General features: G+C 32.9%; 1 long non-coding RNA gene across 1 annotated transcript; it reads left to right on the forward strand.

Annotated features, from left to right (window-relative positions):
• Positions 1 to 463: 463 nt before the first annotated feature.
• On the forward strand, positions 464 to 10,777 carry LOC120091965 (uncharacterized). Its single transcript, XR_016524772.1, has 5 exons — positions 464 to 1,038; positions 1,301 to 1,355; positions 5,097 to 5,195; positions 6,280 to 6,345; positions 10,413 to 10,777. It is a non-coding gene; the product is annotated as an uncharacterized LOC120091965 (long non-coding RNA).
• Positions 10,778 to 20,651: the final 9,874 nt, after the last annotated feature.

Here is a 20,651-nt window from a genome sequence, read left to right on the forward strand (position 1 = left end):
AAAAAAATAGGATAAAATAATTTTTAAGATTCAAATATGAGCCAGTGGCAAAAATTTAGAATATATTTGTTTTTGGGATTTAAATTAGACAAGCGAATACAATTACACTGTATAGAAAGAAAAGATCAAGTGCAAGGACTGCTTTCAATAAAATTGACTAATCCCAATTTATTGTTATTCTTCCAAATGGAAGCTTAAATTTTGCTACACAATTCAATTAGATTTTTTTTTGTCATTCTTTCCCTTTATTGTTTTTGGAGAGGAAAGAGAGATCTCATGGTTGACCCATAACTTAACATTACCACAATAATGGTATTATTTAACGTTTAGAGCTTTTGAATACTTGATGTTTTTATAAAAAAAAAAAAAAAAAAGAAAAAGTCAATCAACATATAAATTTGATGAAAAAAATAAAAAATAATAATTATAAAAGAAAATGGAGGTTGGCGAAAATTTCCAGATTTTTTTCATTTCATTGTTACTTGAGACTTTATAAATGTCTAAGTAATTTGTGGTTTAATTTTTTTAGGGTTTGATATATTAAAGAGATGAAAAATTGGGAAGGTGTCCCCAAACCCCCGAAACCACACAAAAAAACATAACTCCGATGACTCCTCAATGTCTCCAGAGATTCACGATCGTTGCCACTCTCGTCTGACTTCCTCGCCGACATCTACGGATCAACAACTTTGAGAATCTACTGCTTGTTTCTTCCAGCGGCTTTGAGAATCTTTTGATCATATATCTCAGTTTTAGAATCATTTTGCAGTGAAGTTGTTGATTACTGAAAGCCCCATTTTCTTCTATTGCTTGTCTTCTTCTTTCTTTTCAGAATAAACGCACTCTGTTCTTCTTCTTCTTCACTCCTCTTGTTGGGGTTACAACAAACACAATCCAAAACGATCCAATTTCAATGATCCAGTTTTTGTTTTAAGTTTGTTAGGGGTACTGCTGAGTTTTTCTTTGTTTTGGACAATGAGAATCTGTTGTAATCCAAAAATGGATGTCAATGGTGAAGAGATCTTTATGATGGATAAGGTCAATTTGTTCATCCCTCTTGGTTTTTTTCTCTACATTTGTGAAAATTTTGCATCATTTCTTACGATTTTACTTTACCCCATTGATTCTGTTCACGATTTTTGTTTTTTTACCTTTTGTTACTATGTGTTTTACCTTTTTTCTGGAGTATGTAGTCGATAATGGAGATGTTTTCTGGTCAATTTTTCATCCTTGTACTTCATTTTGCTTTAATTTTGTGTTGATTTCTTCTGTTTTTTGTTTCTTTGGGCTACTTCTGTAGAAAACTGTAGCTTCATATGGAGATGTTGATTGTGCCTAAATATGAAGCAGCTGGGGTAAGTTCTTCATCTTCTTCTTCATTACTCCATGAAATCTCTGTAATTCATTCATTATATATTACATGTTCCGCCGGTAATTGGGATTTTGACGAGGCAAGATTTGAGGCCATACATTATTCTTGTTAGAGTAAACACGCAAAATGCGGAAACTAACTGAATCATTAAACACTCTAATTACATTACATTAATTTGAGTAACAAACATGCTAAAAATAAGTTTTTCAAACAATAGGGTTTCATTTTGGATACCTTTGATGATTTCCATTTACTCCTTGCAATTTCCACGAAATTGACCTTCAAGCTCTTCAATAGACCACCAAGAGTATCTTCTCTACTATTCTCAGCCTTGGATTAAGTGGTAGAACTCTAATTGAAAAGGAGATTTAGATTGATTTTGGAGGGCTTGACAGAAAAACTCTTTTTCCAACAGAAGATTTTTCAAAATTTCAATTACATGTCCTAAATCTGATTAATTTTCCAGTATTTAATCAACCTTACCATGCAAAACTAATTAAACAGCTATTTGACATTCAAATAGCACCAAATAAGTAGTCTTAGGTATTATTATGGGCAAATCCACTATAGAAATGGATGTGGGTTAAATCTACTAAAACCAAATTTTCAATTTTAATTTAATTCAATTCTTAATCATAATTAAATTAAATGCAAAACAAATTCAATTTTTAAAATTGAATTTTAGAATTGAAATTTATTTAATTTATGAAATAATTAACTAAACAAATTTAATTAATTAAGTAATAATAATTTATTATCAAATATTAAATTGATAAAACATGTAATTCATATATGAATGTAATCAATATTTAGATCATTATTTAAATATATTGAACTCTCCAAATACGTTTAATTTCAATAAATTTAAACATTAATTATATCAAATATAATGGTCCAAACCCTTGAAGGAAATCAGACGTGAGGATTTCCATGAGTAGTGAAATGATCGTTCCAAATTCCATTCGAAATTGAACACTAACAATTACAGTAAACAAACGGAAACTAACTGGTCATGCAACATACGAAATTACAACATACTTTACAATAAGATCAAGGGATAGAACATCATATTTTTGAAGACTCATCTTAAAAAATCCTTGATCACGAACGCTCGTTCAATCTCCAAGACTGCAACACACGAATGCTCAAACACAGCGACCGCAACACAGCGCGATCAACAGCAAACTGAACTCAACGAACGGTCTCCAAAACCTCGACTAAGTCGAGTTGAGTAAGACACCACCACAATGGCTATCTTAGTATTCTCGGTGTGAGAATCTAGAAGTGTGGGCTCTGTGTGGACTTGGTTAGAGCAAGAGACCGGAGGAAAAACAATCGTGTAATGATTGAGCAAGTGGGGGATGACAGAGGTCTATCGTATAGACTATGCCCAATCGTTTAGAAGATGACGAGCTATCATATAGCAAAAGCCCCACGATCGTTTAGAAGACGACCAGCTGAGTGAACTATCATGTACTGTCATTCCAGGATCATTTAGTCTCTCTTCAGCTATCGTTTAGTCATCCTATTCACTTGATGGCAACTCCGTGAGTTTTTCCAAGAATAGAAACTCTCACAAAAACTACTAAAATTAGGAAAACATTTTTCTTTTTATCTCAATGTTATCATGAAACTACCAAAACCTCCCGCTCAATTGGTTATTAGAGAAAAAGATATAATTATCCAATAATTAATAATATTATAAATATATATGATAACCAACTTACCACAGTATATTTATAACATATAGTTTTAATATTTTATCTCATAAAACATATAAACCATAGTTCTTTTTCTATTTCATGGTACTTAATGTAAATCTCATTTACATTAATCCTCCACTTGATGTATCTCGTACATCACATCGATCATATCATATATAATCGAATTACCTCTTGTTAATTTGAACATTTCAAATCAACACCCAGAACTGATTTTCAACTTGAATCCATTGAGCTACCAATGGGACCTTATGGACTTGTAGCTTGAAGCTCCAATGGTATGTAAACAATTGACTAAACTCTTTAGTCACAGGATCCACCATTCGTTAGTTGCCAGGCACTCCACTAAAGACCGACAGTTGCACTCTCCTTACTACAGATATATTTTGTGTCCATATCAACCAATCAGTAGTGCGATAACCCTTCACAGATCACTCGTAAGTACAGCTGGGCTAATAACGTTATGCCCTTGTAGTTACATCTAACTTCTTATGTACCACTGATCTCTTTAATGAACATAAGTCATAGTCCTACTATGACTGAGTCCTCTTTTCCAAAGAGAAGCTGTGGCCACTATGTTCAAGACCTAGAATCAGTCCTTAAGGGAGTAATCTATCTACTTACCCCTGCTTCGGGAAAGGAGTGAATTCCATCTTGTGTAACTGAGTTCCCAGCTCTCAAATCAGACAAATCCCCAAAAAGGTAGGCATGTTGAGTTGGCAATCTGGCCATTCTCACCCATACTAAACAAAGGACCGTCTTCAAAGGCAGGAGTTCCCAAAACACTCAGGATTGAGGTCATGTCACCTATAGTCGTTTAAGTGAGATGTAAGTCTCAAGTATCAACGACATTATATAAAGAGACTAGTCATTTCGTGGTCCAGTCTTATACAAACTCTTTGTATAGGATACCCTCGCTCGCATGTCTCCACATGAATAATCAGGATCTACCATCTATAGTAGTTCACAATATTTGTAAACCTCTACAAAGCGGGTCGTATCCATAGTGTCACAAGGATTAGGTATCCCTCTTTAATCCTTATACTACAGACCTTTTTTAGGTTATCACTTAAGTCATGATCCACTTGTATATCTCATATACATGCTTAAGTTTTCAGACAATAATCATGAAGCTTTGTTTATTAGATATGAGCAAATGCCAAATAAAATAACTCTTATTTTATTCATAACAATGTGTACAGTTTACAAACTACGAGACTCTGGGAGAATTAAGATACCAAACCTAACAATCCTAAATCGAATTTGAACATTTCAAATTCACTTAATATACTAATCCAAGGTTTAATATTTTACGAGCTAGTAAACGGATCTTATAGACCTATAGAACATGAGCTCCAACGATTTGGGATTAATTGGCTAAACTCTTTAAACCGAATTAATCAATATTCGTTAACTACCGAGACATACCATTATAGCTCAGTAGTTGCACACTCCTCATTGTAGAAATATTTCTGTCCACTTGATTTAACCAAATCAGTGAGACGATCTTTCACAGGTCGTTTGTATTTAGAGCTAGGTTAAAATTACTATTTTACCCCTGTAAATATATCTTGCTTCTTAAGTCACCATTGATCCTCTATTGAACAATTGGTTTATAATCCAACTAATAAATCATATCACTTTCTCTTATGAGAAGGCGAGACCTCTTTGTTCAAAACTAGGAATCAATACTTAAGGGAATAACCTATCTGCTAACCCTAAAACGGGCAGGAGTGAATTCCTTCTTATAAGACTATGTCCCTAGCTATCTATCCGATTTTATCCTCAAAATGGGAGGCTTATTGAGCGATGATGTTGAACCACTCTCACCTATGTAGATCAAAGGATAATCCCGAATAAACTGGAGTTCATAGTTAACTCAGAATTAGGATTGAGTTACATTAGGTCATAAATTTAATATAGTCAATTTTAACAGTAAACGGTTGTTATAAAGAAAAGTGACTATTTCGTGGTTTGGTCTTATACAAACGTCTTTTGCATAGGATGCCTTCACTCGCATGTCTCCACATGAACGATTTCGAAATCACATCGTTTGTATCAATATACAAAGTGGGTCGCATCCAGAGTGTCCCCAGGATGAGGTACCCAATCTCATCTATATACTTATAGATCTTTTTGGCTATATACTAAAATTTGATCATCTTTTATGTCTCTACATAAAGTTAAAGTATTCATACTATAGCCATGAGTTTGTTATTCGATTTTATAACAGAATGCAATTTCAATAACCCTTTTATTGAATGAAGTCTCAATAATACTTTTATCGAAAAAAATAAAATATGTTTAGTAAATACGAACTGCAAGTTTTAGGACATTCCCAACAATTCTAAGTGCATTTCCTCATTTGGCAAAAATCAAAGGCAATGAAAAATGGAATTGAACTATGAATTTGGATATTTCTCATCTCATTCATGATTCAACACAAAATATACACTCTTCACATATTCCAAAAGCTTTTTTCTTCACTTGCTTTCTGCTATATTTCGTATCATATCATTGTTTCTATTATTTCTTCACCAATTTTTGGGGCCTTCTATCGATTCAATTTCACAATAAACAAATGGATTCTCCATTTAATTTTGATTCTCCTTTCTTTCTTTCTTTTTTTTTTGGAAATATAGTTGTGCTTAATAAAATTACCTACATTTACTTCTAGTTTGATTCTCTTATTCCTTTTTGAGCTTTTAGCAAATTTTGCATTGGGAAGTAATAAAATATGATTTGTTAATGTCAATTCAAATCCATTACAACTTCATGAATTGTAGTTTTTCTCCCCTTATTTTCTTCTTTAGGGATGATCATCGATTTTTAAGATGATGTTTTATTTACTGTTATGTACTGATTGGTTTTGGAAAACAAAAGTTCAAAACGGAAGATGCTAGCACAAAATTGTGAATAATCCAAACTTACATTGTCAAAGACTGAAAATAAATCATGTGACATTTGTTTCACTAATTGGTCAATGACAACTACTTCATATTTGGTCAATTTTGTCATTTTCTAATTGGTACCTCATTCATAGTCTTCAAATTAAGTATGAAGGTTGTTTTGAGGTAAAACTTATCTAAACGTTCTTTCAGTTTTGATTTAGGATTCTGAATTGATATATTTATATTTTGTGTGAAAGTTCTAAAGAGTTATATGATGTGTATCTTTTTTTTATAGGATCGAGCTCCATTGTCATATCTTTTCCAAAAAAAAGCATCCAAGAACTATGACATCTCATTAGAGGTACTTAATTCATTCCATTTTACTTTTTTTTTTTTTAAAAAATTTTTATATAGTTTTTTTTTAGTTTGTAGCTTGATTAATTGCACTTTTGGCTTGAAACTCTAAAGTCATATCATATTCAATGTCTTCGATAGTTTTAGTTTGAGTTGAGCTTCACATTTACGGATGTATGGGTCAACTTGTAGCCATATTCAATATTTTTATTTCAAAAAATTGATTTAGTTTCAAGCTCAAATGTGATTATTTTTGTTTGTATTTCGTGTTAGGTTTGTGAATCATGTTAGCATTTGCTTTTTCCTTAAGTTTTTAGGACTTTGTAGATTGTGGTGCTTAATTTTAGTAATTTTTTAATTATTTCAATCTAGATGTTGTGATTTTTGGTATGTTATTTCAATATATGTAGGGGCTAAAAGCAATAAGTTTGTTACGTAAGCGACAATTAAAGAATAAAAAAATATAAAAAGTATCAACACACAGATATACGTGGTTCACTAACGGTGTATTAGCTACGTTCACGGGGCAGAGGGAGAATAATATTATTAGAGAGAATATTTTCTGAATACACCAAAACAACGCCTCTAAGGGTTAGAGAGTTTATATAACACATTACTCTAAACCGTAGGACCCCCGTACTTAGTTGTTCGAAGCACCAATAAACAAATTCAAGGCATTCCAACAAATCTCCACCTTGACTTGAATTCTCTCCTAGATAACAGATATACCAGATGCAACATAAATCAACATTGTTAGATGTACCCAAACTTCTCCCTCATACCTCAAAGTGTCCCACAAAGGGGATCACTAACAATTCAAAATATTCAGCAAGTCCATACAATGTTAGAACTTGCCTTATGGAACCGGTTTAGTGAACATATCAGTAGGGTTATCAACAGTACCAATTTCCATCACTTTAACTCTCTGCTCACCTCTTAAGAAGTGATATCTTACATCGATGTACTTAGTTCTCTCATGATGAACTTGATCCTTGGCTAGATATATTGCACTCAAACTATCACAATATACAATAGCTTTGTCATAATGTAAACTAAGATCATCAACTAACCCCCTCAACCATATTCCTTCTTTAGCAGCTTCTGTCAAGGCCATGTACTCTGTTTCAATAGTAGACAAAGTAACTGTAGGCTGTAAGGTTGCCTTCCAACTAACAACAGAACCACCCAGAATGAACACATAACCAGTCATAGACCTCATACTGTTAACATCTCCAACATAGTCAGAATCAGAATAACTGGTCACTAAACACTTTGTGTCATTCCCATAAACGAGACCGACATTAGATGTACCTCTAAGGTAATGAAAAATCCTCTTAACAACTTGCCAATGCTCCTTCCCAAGTTGACCCATGAACCTGCTGACAACACTAACAACATGGGCAAGATCAGGCCTAATACAGACCATAGCATACATCAAACTTTCCATTGCACTAGCATAAGGAACTTGAAACATGTACTCTTTCTCAGCTTCAGACTGTGGTGAAAACATAGATGAAAACGGGCATTTGCAGCACTAGGAGTATTTATAGACTTAGTTGAAGACATACCAAACCTGGACAATATTTTCTAAATATAGCCTTTTTGTGACAAGAAGAGCTTTTCTTATCTTTGTCCTAATAAATCTCCATACGCAAAAATTTTTTAGCAACACCCAAATCCTTCATATCAAACTCAACACTGAGAAGAATCTTCAATTTTAGAATGTCAAACTTGGACTTTGCAGCTATGAGCATATCGTCTACATATAAAAGCAGATAAATCATCATACCATCATCAGCTTTGTTGTGATATACACAACAATCAAACAAACTCCTCTTCAACTTGCAAACATAATCTTCTTTACCTGGACGCTGGAACCCATCTGGGGTCATATAAATATCTTCCTCCAACTCTCCATGTAAGAAAGCTGTCTTCACATCTAGTTGCTCAAGTTCCAAATTCTAATGTGCTAATATAGCTAGTAACACCCTGATAGAAGTAAGTCTAACTATTGGTGAGAAGATCTCATTATAATCAACTCCTTCCCTCTGTGTGAACCCTCTAGCAACAACTCGAGCTTTATATTTAATGCTCTCTGAAGGTGATAGTCCCTCATTTTTCTTGAAAACTCATTTACAAGTGACAAATTTTCTCTTCTTAGGCTGTTTAACTAATTCCCAAGTTTGAATTTTGTTAAGAGATCCCATCTTATCCCTCATAGCAGCAAGCCATTGAGCAGACCCACTACATGATACAGCTTCTCTATAGGTGGATGGCTCATGAAGATCTACCTTTTCAATAACCTACAGCGCAAAAGTAATCATATCTTCAAAACCATACCTCACAGGAGGTCCAACACCAACTCTTCTAGCTTTGTCATGAGCTATACTCTGTTGATCTACTTGTGAGCTAGAATTGTCAGGCAAAACAACTTCTGATATTTCAGGCACATTAGTTTCTTGTTCCACATTATTTTTTGTAGTAACGTGTTGATCTTCTCCACCTTGGTGTTGTAGTTCATTCACAGCTGAAGTGAATTGTATCTCCACTATTTATCAACACTACTACTTTCTCCCACATCAGTAGACGTCAAAAAAAGGCTTCACAATTGATTTAATGATAGCTCTAAAAAAGAGCTATTATTCCTAGCTCAATTCAGGTTCGTTATTGGACTTTACGTGTTTATTTCCCTGTTTTGTAGACATCGAGCAAACAAAAGGTAGAATTAATCATCTGGTAAAAAATGGGGTTAATTTGAAGCAATTTAGAGTTAATTTAAGCATCCAGGCTTCAAAGGAATCAAAATGACCAAAATGCCCCTACGGAGTATCACAACGCTCATAATTGGCCTGAGCCTGACGCTCGTTTGACGCTTGAAGGCAAAAGCTTTGAGTGCAGGGGAACATTGCAACGCTGCCCTAAGCGTCACAATGCACTGGAGTTGAATCATCACCAGCGTTCCAACGCATCTCAATGCTTGAACTTCAATGCTGAAAGATAGAAGCATCAGAATTGCGAGCTTCTTTAGAGCGTTGTGATGTTGCGATGATTGACGAACAAGCAACGAGACGTACACGCAAGTTAGCATTGGACTTCTCTCTTGACGCTTTCTTTCAGCAGCATCAGCGGAACATCGTTGCAACACTGCGATGATTTCTATAAATACTCCCTCTTGGCCTTAGGTCAAAATATGTCTAATTTTGGAGGCCAAAGTTAATCTTCGTCCTTCTGTCTTTTCCTTTAATTTTCAGTATCTTTAGTAATTTATCGAGTAGATGCCAGATTGTAGCTTCTCATCCTTCATAGGAAGGTAAGATTTTAGTTTCTTAGTTTAGGGATTTAGAGGAACTTGATGTAGTTTATGAGATTTTAATTTAATGATTTATTCGAACTTTTTTATGGGTTTTGATCTGAATCTATATGTATAAATTGCATGATTTTGATTGTTGATTGGCGCCCAATAATTTTGTCATGTAATTCTAACGCTTTGAGATTACCTTGTAATATCTGACATGTATTTATAAGATAATCCCATTGGAAGCAATAGGTTAGTTAGGCAAAAAGGACTGTTCCTTGCAACCTAGAGAAAAACCGTATTGATTGTTTAATTAGACGTTGGAAATTAACACTCATCTTAACGTAATCCCTAGATCTTAATATGATTCATTAATTTTTATGGAGCGGAATCGTTTTGTGTGCATTTTGACTAATTAAATCATTAGGACCATTGGTTGGGATCTTGATCAATTGGCCTACGCATAAACAAGAAATTTAAGTCATAAATTGGGTTGATGATCTAAATTACATTGGGCAAATCCATTCCTCTATACTAAGACATCTCGGTTAATTGCACTTCTATCTTTATTTTTCTTGCATTTGTATTTTCACACAATTTCAATTATCAAACCATACCAATCTCCCCCCCCCCCCCCCTTCATTTATCCCTTTAACTGAAAACGAGCTTTGGTGAAATAATCTTCCGCGCTTCCTTGAGGATCGACCTCGGACTTGCTGCTTGTACTACCAGTTAGTATAAGTAGTTCGTTTAGTGATTTATAAATATTATTTATGCAGGTGCGGTGATGTTTTGATTATCATGCAATGAAAGGATGCGTGGATGCGATGATCATGCAAGTTTTCCTAGCAAAGCGCAAGTATAAGCCTTCTTAGAGTCCTGGTAAGTCCAAGGTCGAACGCAGGGATTAGTAAATAGATATGCGACAGACTCTCTGATCTTATTGCGATGGTGATTTAACTTTGATTTTCTGATGCGATGGAATTAAATGCACAGCGATGAGAAGGTGGTGTTGTAACAAATATGCGATAAAGGGGTTGAGAAGAGGTTTTGCTAGCATTTATTAAGATATTGTAGAAGTCATGCGATCATGCTATACACAAATATTAAGCACTACATTTCTCAATGCATAATAACACATTTCCTATGTCTAGGATGCATGCGATGTGTATGGTATGCAATAGATAGACCTTATTTCTAAGTATTTACTCTTGCTTATGCGATCTAATCCAACTCTCTCAAGCCTAGATTCTGTCTTTAGACTACTCTCTCAAGTACGCCAAATGATGAATGAAGCATACATAAGACAAGATGATCGCATAAAATCCATAGCTTAAGTCATGTTAGCTAAGTACTTCTCAACCCATTCACAAATTTAGTTACTCATGTATGGTGTGAAGAGACTGAACATAAATTGAAATGAAGTTTCCATTCTTGCAAATAAAGTGTTTAAGTACAAAACAATGAATGGTGTAAGTATCAAGCCAGGTAAGCAATGTCTTGCTTCCTTTGGTGTTTTTAATACTCTTATCACTTCAATTCTTCCCCAAGTTGTAAACTCTTTCTCTCGCAAGGGTTTGGTGTCTCTCCTCCGTGCTATTTCCGGCAGTCTCTCGACCTCTCCGAAAATTAATTTCTTCTCAAGAATTCCCTTTCCTTGGCTTCGTTCTTCTCCTGGTTTGGTAGCATTGGATATTTATAGACTTCCAGACAAAACAGTTCTTCTCACTAATGATTGCGTGGATGGGCAACATTAATTTTCATACCCTATTGCGCCGTCTGATAGTCACCGGAAATTCAATGTATTTACAGCGGTATGATCTTCAACGACCGTCAACTGAATTTCTTATTTGACCGTTATCGGCTTTATGTCCCATCACATTTATTACATTAGGCCACCGCCTTTATGTAAGGTTATCACACGATCATCTTTGAGGTACCCTTGGATTGCAAACTCAAAACGCGCTATCACATTGTTCCTGCACAGAATAACTCCGTTTAACTGCTTTTATGCGATGAGAGTTAGCGATTGCAATTTTTCTTTTAGTTTGGCACATTCAATCGTAATATTGCCTATTCACCGTCGCTTTCTCCCATTGTTTTAATAATTTGAGCTTTAATAACTTATATTTCTACCAGTTATCACACGGGTTTATGGGCAATGGTAAATTCGACCTTGCCAAATTGACGCCATTGCTGTGGAAGCCAATTAGTTCTTCTCAGTTAGTTTTTAGTTAAAGATTCTTTTGGTTTGATTTGTTTTCTTTTTATATCAGTTAAGCATGATAGGATTTTCGATTTAGTCTTCGACGTCCTAAGGTCAAGTTGCAAATTTTAATAATGAGGTAAGTGGCCTTTGCCACAAGCTTGCTGAGTTGACTTCCTTGGTTGGCCACTTGGGGAAAAGGAGATCGCAACAAGTAGAAGTTTGTGGGATATGCCTACTCGAGGGGCATCCCACGCAAGTATGGCCGAGGTAGTAGTGGATGCCAGCACCATGTGGATTCACTGAAGAGGGGTATTATGAACCTTGGGACTACGAGCCTCACCATTCTTGGTGGGGTGAGTCCTTTGACCATGGATACTTAAGATGGCAACAGAGCTTTGGCAACCAAGATTTCACAACACCACACTAGTCGATTCACACTCAGTTTTCAGGGTCAGATATGTCTTTAGAGGCTTTGGTTATGGAGCTTGCTAAGTGAGCTTTTAAGTTTGAGCAGGACAACCTCTGTAGGCAACAAGAGTTCGAGTGCATCCAGCAGAAGAGTCTTACCTTGAGGCTGAGGGTAGGACTGACTTGCAAATTCTGAGTGACTTTGTTGCTCGACTTACAACTTCAACTGGGAGGCCGGATGAGCCATTGCCATACCATTCATTTGATTTTTCTAAGACCTAGAGGCGTGAGGTAGTCCATGTCGATATAGTGGAGGAGTAGGAACCACTTCCTAGAGATTCATGCCCAGGTATGACTTTGAAGTTTTTAGTTTCTGAACTTGCTAATAGTACCTCTCAGTTTCAGCAGGATACAAAAAATTTTCAGTAGGATTTTCAAGCTTGGCTACAAGGATTGATTACCCAAGTTGCCCAGCTAAACGAGGCCATGCAGAAACTTGAAAGCACACCAGAGCAGTCCATCATCCATACCTTGGAAGCCGAGTTCCTTGCGGAATGCTACTACTCCAGTGATGAGGAGGACGTCACTTAATGCTTGCCAGTTTGTGAGGTTAAGGAGAATTTTGAGCCTAAATCTGACGATATCCAGGTGATAGAGTTAGAGGCCAAAAGATCTTGCCCTGTTCTGACTCCCAGTATTTTGTATATATTCGAGTTTTGTTCCCCTAGTCCATGCCAGACATCTTCAATTGTCGAACAAATGCGAAATTTTGAAAAACCCTAACAAGGCCCTGATACTAGTTTGTTACGTAATCGACAATTAAAGAATACAAAAACATAAAAAATATCAACACACAAATATACGTGGTTTACTAACGATGTGTTAGCTACGTCTACGGGACAGAGGGAGAATAATATTATTAGAGGGTATGTTTTCTGAATATACCAAAACGGCGCCTCTAAGGGTTAAAGAATTTATATAGCACAATACTCTAAACCCTAGAGTCATAATCGCAAATAACTACAAATAAATAAATATGCTAAATACGAATTCTGAATAGGTTTTTTCGAAGCGCCAACAAACAAATTCAAGGCATTCTAAAAAAAGTTCAAGGTGAGCTACATTATTCTTGTGGAAGCGGGAGCATAGTGAGTAAGATTTGACTATGACAAATTCATCTAGGATTGATAGTTGTAATTTTTGGAATTGTTCGAAGGATTGGAGGGGAGGGGAAGGGAGGGTCACATCCCCTCCCAGATTACCCTCATAACCTGGAAGAAGATATGACGGTAGCAATTTCTAGCCCTGTTGCTAGCATTTACCATCTTAACCCTCTAACTTGAGCTAACTAGATAAGTATTATCAATGAACACAAACATCTCACCTCCAGAAGGCTCCACAAACTTTATATGATCACATGCAAATAGTCACGACATAATATCTACAGGTAAAATATTTACAGTTGGACCCAAACTTCACTAACATAGCCCTGATCCCCCTAAAAAAATGTGTACATAGATATAGACCAACAACCTATGTTCTTTTTAATTAGTCGAGCCTTTCAATGGCAAGCAGTAACAGGATCAATCTTGAGGAATCTGGCCGTTACTTGGGAAAGGAAAACATAGGAAAACTGTGAGCTAGTTGCCTAGTGAGTGACTATAAAATCATATTATGCCATGCTTTACATTATCATAAACATATAAACATATCGAGAAACATATCAAGCAACTCCCTTTAAAAAGACATAAACATGGTCATAACATCAAGCTTCTAAGAAGAAAACTCATTTAATATCAATAAAAATCCTTAAACATCATTAAACCTTAGTTGAAAACGAGCATACATTACTCTAGCTCCCAATGTCTGTATCCGGCCAAGAGACCCATACTTCGCCCTCTCTTTGCTAGTATATGGCTTAGGAGACCCATACTTCGGCCTCTCATTCAGAACTACCTACATCCACGTGGAGTTTTCTAAGTACTGTCAACACTTTAGGTACTATTACCCAGATACCTTCTCTGTGTCCTTCAGTACTGGGTTCTTCTCTAGCATCAAATCAAGCTTTAATAGTAAAACATTTACATTAAGAGTCATTCTATCATAGACTTTCTCTAGAAACGCATGCTTCATCATAGAAACTTAACTTTTGTAATGAATTTACATTATACCTTGGCATGTGATAAAACATATACAAGCTGGAGAAGAAATGCTATACAATTTATTAAACATTTGTTGCTTGAGAATGTATAAACTCATTATCAACATTACTGAAAATTGCATGATCTTTTATACACAAATATTGAAAACATTAAGTTCATTTTAGTCATTCACAACTCGTCGGGGCTCTTAATGGTTTGTAAGCTTCTTCTAGATCCTCTTGGCCAATAGTAGCGAGATTTATATCAACACCAGTGAGATTTAGTCCAAAAATTCAGCGAGATTCTTTTCTTGAGCGAGATCAGCACAAAAACTAACGAGATTATCATCCTGAGCGAGATTCACATCTTCCTTGTTTCGCTCTCACTCTCTATGGTGAGCTGCTTGCTTGATCTTCCTAAGCAGCTGCCTGTTTACACATCGAATTTCTTAAAATTTTAGCCCTAAACTCCTTGTAATTCGACCTGGAGCTTCCAATCTTCACTGATAGCCTTGATTAATTCGAAAGCCTGGCCCTTCTGCAATTTCTTTACTTTTCGTCCTTCTTCCTGTGAAATCTTTCCCCGGAAAACCAACCTCAAAAACTAGATTCTCCCAGCTTTCAAATGATACCGACCTCACTTAATTCGCTCGATCATTTGCCAAAATCAAGCTTCTGAAGTTCATCTTCCTCTTATACTTCTGGTCGCCTCCCATGAGTGAATATCAAACCGCCACCTCACCAGCAGTAACTTAATGTTTTTCGGCCAAATTCAATTAATAAATCTCTTTGATTTTTTTTTCTTCATTAGTAATTCCTTGTAATTAAACCATAGATTTTCACTGATTAATTAATTAACATAACATCCTCATGGCTAAACATACTTATATAGAAAATGTAGAATTCGAGGTTTACGTGTGTGTGTGGGGAGGGGGGGGTGTTGATTGTATGGAAATGTGTTCATATGGGGTTGATAGTTAGTTATACTTTTGAAATTGTTATTCTTATGGGGTTCATATTCTTATAACTTAGACATTATTTATTTGAACTTTGTTATGAACTTTGATAACATGAGGTTGTTATATGAAAATATATATGTTCAAGATATATGAACTTTCTTAGGTTGGTGGAATTTTTGGGTTGATTAATGCTTAGATTGTTCATATATATGTGTTGTTTGTTTATTTGGTCAATAAATAACTATCATCTTCAATTAAATTATATAATTATTGGATCTCAAAACAGGAGCAATTATAGGTAATTTCTAATAATACAATTTTTTTTAAAAAAAAATCACATACGAACTTGACAAGCAAAACGTATCAAGTATTCATTAAGTTGTCAGTTTTAGAGTATCAAGAAGAAATTACATTTGACAAGTAAAAAGTGTCAAGTTATGAAAACCTTGATCCATAATAAATGTCAAGAATTTAGATACTTGACACTTAAAATAGTTATAAAGTATCAAAAAAATTACAACTCGATGCTTTTAGTCAATCAATAAATTTCTCTTATTCTTGACACAAGCTAAAAACGTCAAGTAACACTGATAGTTGACTACAAAAAAAGGTCAAGTAATACAGTTTTTGTAGTAGTGTAACTAGTTGAAGTAAGAGACATTTGCAAGGATAACAAAAATAAAAGTTACAAATATTGTAAATTTGGCAATGGTTTTATGAAATTTACAAATATAACATAAATATGTTAGAAATAATTTTTGTTTATAATTATTCCAATTTAACCCTTTTTGGTGTAAGAACAGATATATTAGTAGTATATCTAATATATTTTAATATTTGATATATTAATTAACTGATATATTTTATATTTGGCATATCAATAAATTATGGATATACTTTATATTTAGTAGATCGTTCAACTATACAATTGATATAGCAAATTTACTATTCATTATACCAAATTTTTCAATCAATAAGTGTTTATGCACATGTTATTATTCGTAGGCTAAATTTGATTTCTTATTCATTTGTTTTAGAGTATCAATTTTCTAGAATATCATCATTAACTTTACAATGGTTCAATTTGTTATATTGGTATATATTATGAATATATGTTACATGCCAATATTACAATTGGAACTGAATCTTGAACAAGAGGTTGTCAACTACTGATATACTAAAGTAAATATATTTTCAAGAAGTACTGATATATATTAATGATACACCAATGTTATACTTAAAATGAATTTTGAATTGACTTGATATACTAATAATATACTAATCACTACAACAAGGTTTTCAGGACTCTAAAAACTGTCATTAATACATTTCTTGACTTTTTTTTAGTCTTTGAATCTACCATCAAGAAAAGTGTATAGATGACACATGAAAAATTAGTCATTATTAGTTGTTTCATGACTTTTCAATTCAGTTAACAATAATTATTTATTTAACATTTTATTACCCATCATGGTTAAATATTTTTTATGACAATTTATCATTGTCAATAAATCATAAAAAAGTTGACATTTTCTGTCAATTAGACCTTTACATTGACATTAAAAATTTGTCAAAAAAATATTAATAATGTCACATTTATAGTGTCAATAATATCGCAATTGTGGCACTTTCTAAACTAAACTATGTACATTGACACTTATTTAATGTCATAACTACATCTCATGACATTTATGATATAAAAAAAAAATTTAATGACGGATAATTATTTGTTTCATACATGTTATTACACCTATGTTTCCTCAAATTTTGACACAAAATATGTACATGAACATAAATATGAACTTTCATATATAACAAAATGAAGTTTGTAATATTAATACAAGGAAACTATACAAACCTCAGTTAAGTTGTTTACAAAGAAACTAAATACAACTAAGTATTAGTACTATGCCAGCAATATATATATATATATATAACTAATTTAGTAGTTTCCCACTTCAACGTGTTTGTTCAAGCCCTAGTAAAAAAAAAACAATATTCATCTTAGAACTCAACTTGAAACATCAATGTCAACAATTATAGCAATATTTGTAAGTTATACCTTTTTAATATTCGCAATCTTCCCAACTTATTAATATTATATTTGAAATTTAATTTAGAATGAAATGCAATTGACATTTTGTTGATACACCAATATTATAGTTGAAATGAATTCATAATGAGTGTTGATATAATTCAGATACACCAATGATAAACTTGAAATGAATTTTAATGAATACTACTATACTATCGATATACTACTGTTAAATTTTTAATGAATTTTGAATGAGCGTCAATAAAGCATTGATACACCGATGTAATACTTAGTATGCATTTTGAACGAATGAAGGTATACAATTAATACACTAATGATATACTTGAAATGCATTTTGAATTAGTATTGATATAAAATCGAAATACCAAATGATATATTTGAATTATTTCAATATCATTTTAGACGATATACTTCATATTTGGTATATCAAGAATATCATTGATATATTTTTCTTTCTTTCTAAATCTGATAGATCAATCAACTAATATATGAAATATATACATAACACAATTGCTATACTAAATTAAATGTAACTTATATGCCATTAAAATCATATAAAAATTTGAATACAGAATAAATTAAATCTTTATATCTTAGCATATTAGTTGATACAATTAATGCAATTAAAATATATCATCATAATAAAATGAAAACATAAGAAAATTATCGATAAAACCTAAATTAGACTATCAAAACCGTTAATAAATGAAAAAACTCCATATCAAAACGAAGCAAAATCAACTTCCAACCTGACGTAATTAAAATCATAATATATTTATTATATTTATGATATATTTATAAAATATATTAGTTTATTGATATACCAAAAGTACAAGTTTATCAGTCGACTGAAATATCAAATATACCTGGTGAAACATAAATGGAGACAAAATTGAAATAGTAAAAAATGGAAATCAAATTAAAATTTGTGCTATATTTGTAATTTAAAAAAATTATTGCCAGATTTACAAACATCCTTATATTTTTTTCCTACCATTTCACTGAAAAAAACCTCCAACAAGAATTGTTGTTGAACTAAAATAATAAAAATAATAAAGTCGTTTTCATCCCTGTTAGGATTTTACACTCATAGAAAGTGACTTTTAATTAAAAAAAAATATATATTAGCACTTTTAATTTAAGATTATTTAACTGCTTTAATACCAAAAAAATCATAATATTATAACTGTTGCCCTCTTAAATTAAATTAATATATACAACGTTGTCTAAGCAAGAAATCTTAATCATGGTCTGGTTTTCTCTATTAATCATGGTCTGGTTTTCTCTATTAAATTTTGAACTGTCTTATACTTTTCTTTTCACTGCATCAATTAAAAAAAAAAAAAAAATCTTTTATGACTTAGAAAAATCTAACTAATTCTTAGAAAAATCTAACTTAATTCAATATAGGTTAATTTCTAGGCAGGTTTGATAACAATTTTAATTTTAGTTTTGATTTTTTGAAAATAGTGCTTGATTTCACAAAATTATTTACCATTATTTTTATCTTTGATGTAAAAAAAAAAAATTATTAGACAAATTCTTAACACTTAATTTTGGAAACAAAATTTTCTATTTTTAAAATTTAACGTAGATTTTAATAATATTATTAAAATATAGAATACAAAATAAAGAAACTTATAAGTGAGATAGTATTTGTTAAGTTAATTTTAAAACATCAAAAATAGAAAAACAATTGGTTATCAAATTCAACATTAAATTTATATTTATTTAAGATAAAAGTTTAATTTTTTTTTGTCCCTAGGTTTTCAAACTTGAAAATTTAAGTATTGAATTTTGGGGTTTGTAGCATTTTAGTCTCTACCATCAACTTTTTGTCAATTAACAAACATAAATATATATGATGCGGCACTTTTTATTATTATATATTTTTATATCTGGGTTATTTCAAATAAAAGAAAATGAGCCAATTTATTTACAAATATAATAAAATGTTACTATTGATCAGTGATAGACTGCGACAGACTGTGATAGACATCTATAATTATCAGTGATAGATGTTTATCGTGATCTATCAATGATAGACAACGACATTTTGCTATACTTGAAAAAATTTTCAACAATTTTACTATTTAAAACAATTACCCTGTATATTTCTCATCTTGCACTGTTTGCTTTCTCCTTTTTCTCCCATTTTTTCATTCTCTCGTTATTCTCCCTTCACTCTTCTATGGTTATTTTTCTATTCTCATTTAATCTTCTATAGAGTTGTAACTGATATAATGTATTTCTTTTAGTTTTTGCACTACATCAACTTTCATTTCAATTTTCATACTTCATTTTTCTAAATATATATATATATATTAAACAATTTCAAAAATCAATTGTATTTTTTGGAACAAATAATATTTCAAATACCAATGGTGAAAGAGTGTAAAGACTTGATAAAAATGTTGTTAAAACTGTGACCCTCTGATGGACAGAAAATGATAGCAACGAACAGTCACCAATGGCAGTAGTCAGAAATGAAACCTACAAACCAGAAACTTGTTATAGGCTGAGTCGCGGATCTCACTCTCTTTAAGACGTTTCGCGGCTTTGCTCAAGTGTGCTAAAAATTCTACGGAATTACCACGTCGTCCTTATGATAAACAACCCAAAATATATAAAACTGTCTCGATCAGAGTTGCATTGTACCCGACGGAAAACTCACACCCTTCAGGACTGAGATGCTCAGAAAACCAAAACGAAAAGTGAAGAAATCAGAAGGAATCGAGAGAGACTGGGAAAAAATGAGTTGTGAAGACTGATAAAAGGCTCGCCCATCCGTAGAACGTGCATGTAAGACGTGGGTGGAAGATTGGAATGATGACATTTTCTAAAACAAAACAAAAAAATAAAATAATAATTATTTTTAATAAAAAATAATCACACTTGTCTGATCGACTAGATGGACGGTGGTGGCGGACGTGTGTAGGATGTCCACCATACCCATATTTGTCTATCTCTTCACTTTCTCTAAAATATGGATACCCCTTGGGGTTCAAACCCACAACTCAAGGTGAGAGTATAAAAAAGAGATTCCACGTTTTAAACTAAGTAATGTGGGATTCTCAAACAAGCTATTCTCTTTTTTCTTTAAAACTTAAAATTTTCACCAATAATCCTCCACTTAAAGATTTAAAAACATAAAAAAATCATTTTTCATCGAACAGTATCAGTCTGTAAAATATTGGTGTCTTACGACTTGAACCTTTATGTAATGTAGATGATCAAAGAATACTA

Source organism: Benincasa hispida, chromosome 11 (genome assembly GCF_027475165.1).
Source record: "Benincasa hispida cultivar pf3 chromosome 11, pf3_genome.v1.1, whole genome shotgun sequence".
NCBI classification, from domain to species: domain Eukaryota; kingdom Viridiplantae; phylum Streptophyta; class Magnoliopsida; order Cucurbitales; family Cucurbitaceae; genus Benincasa; species Benincasa hispida.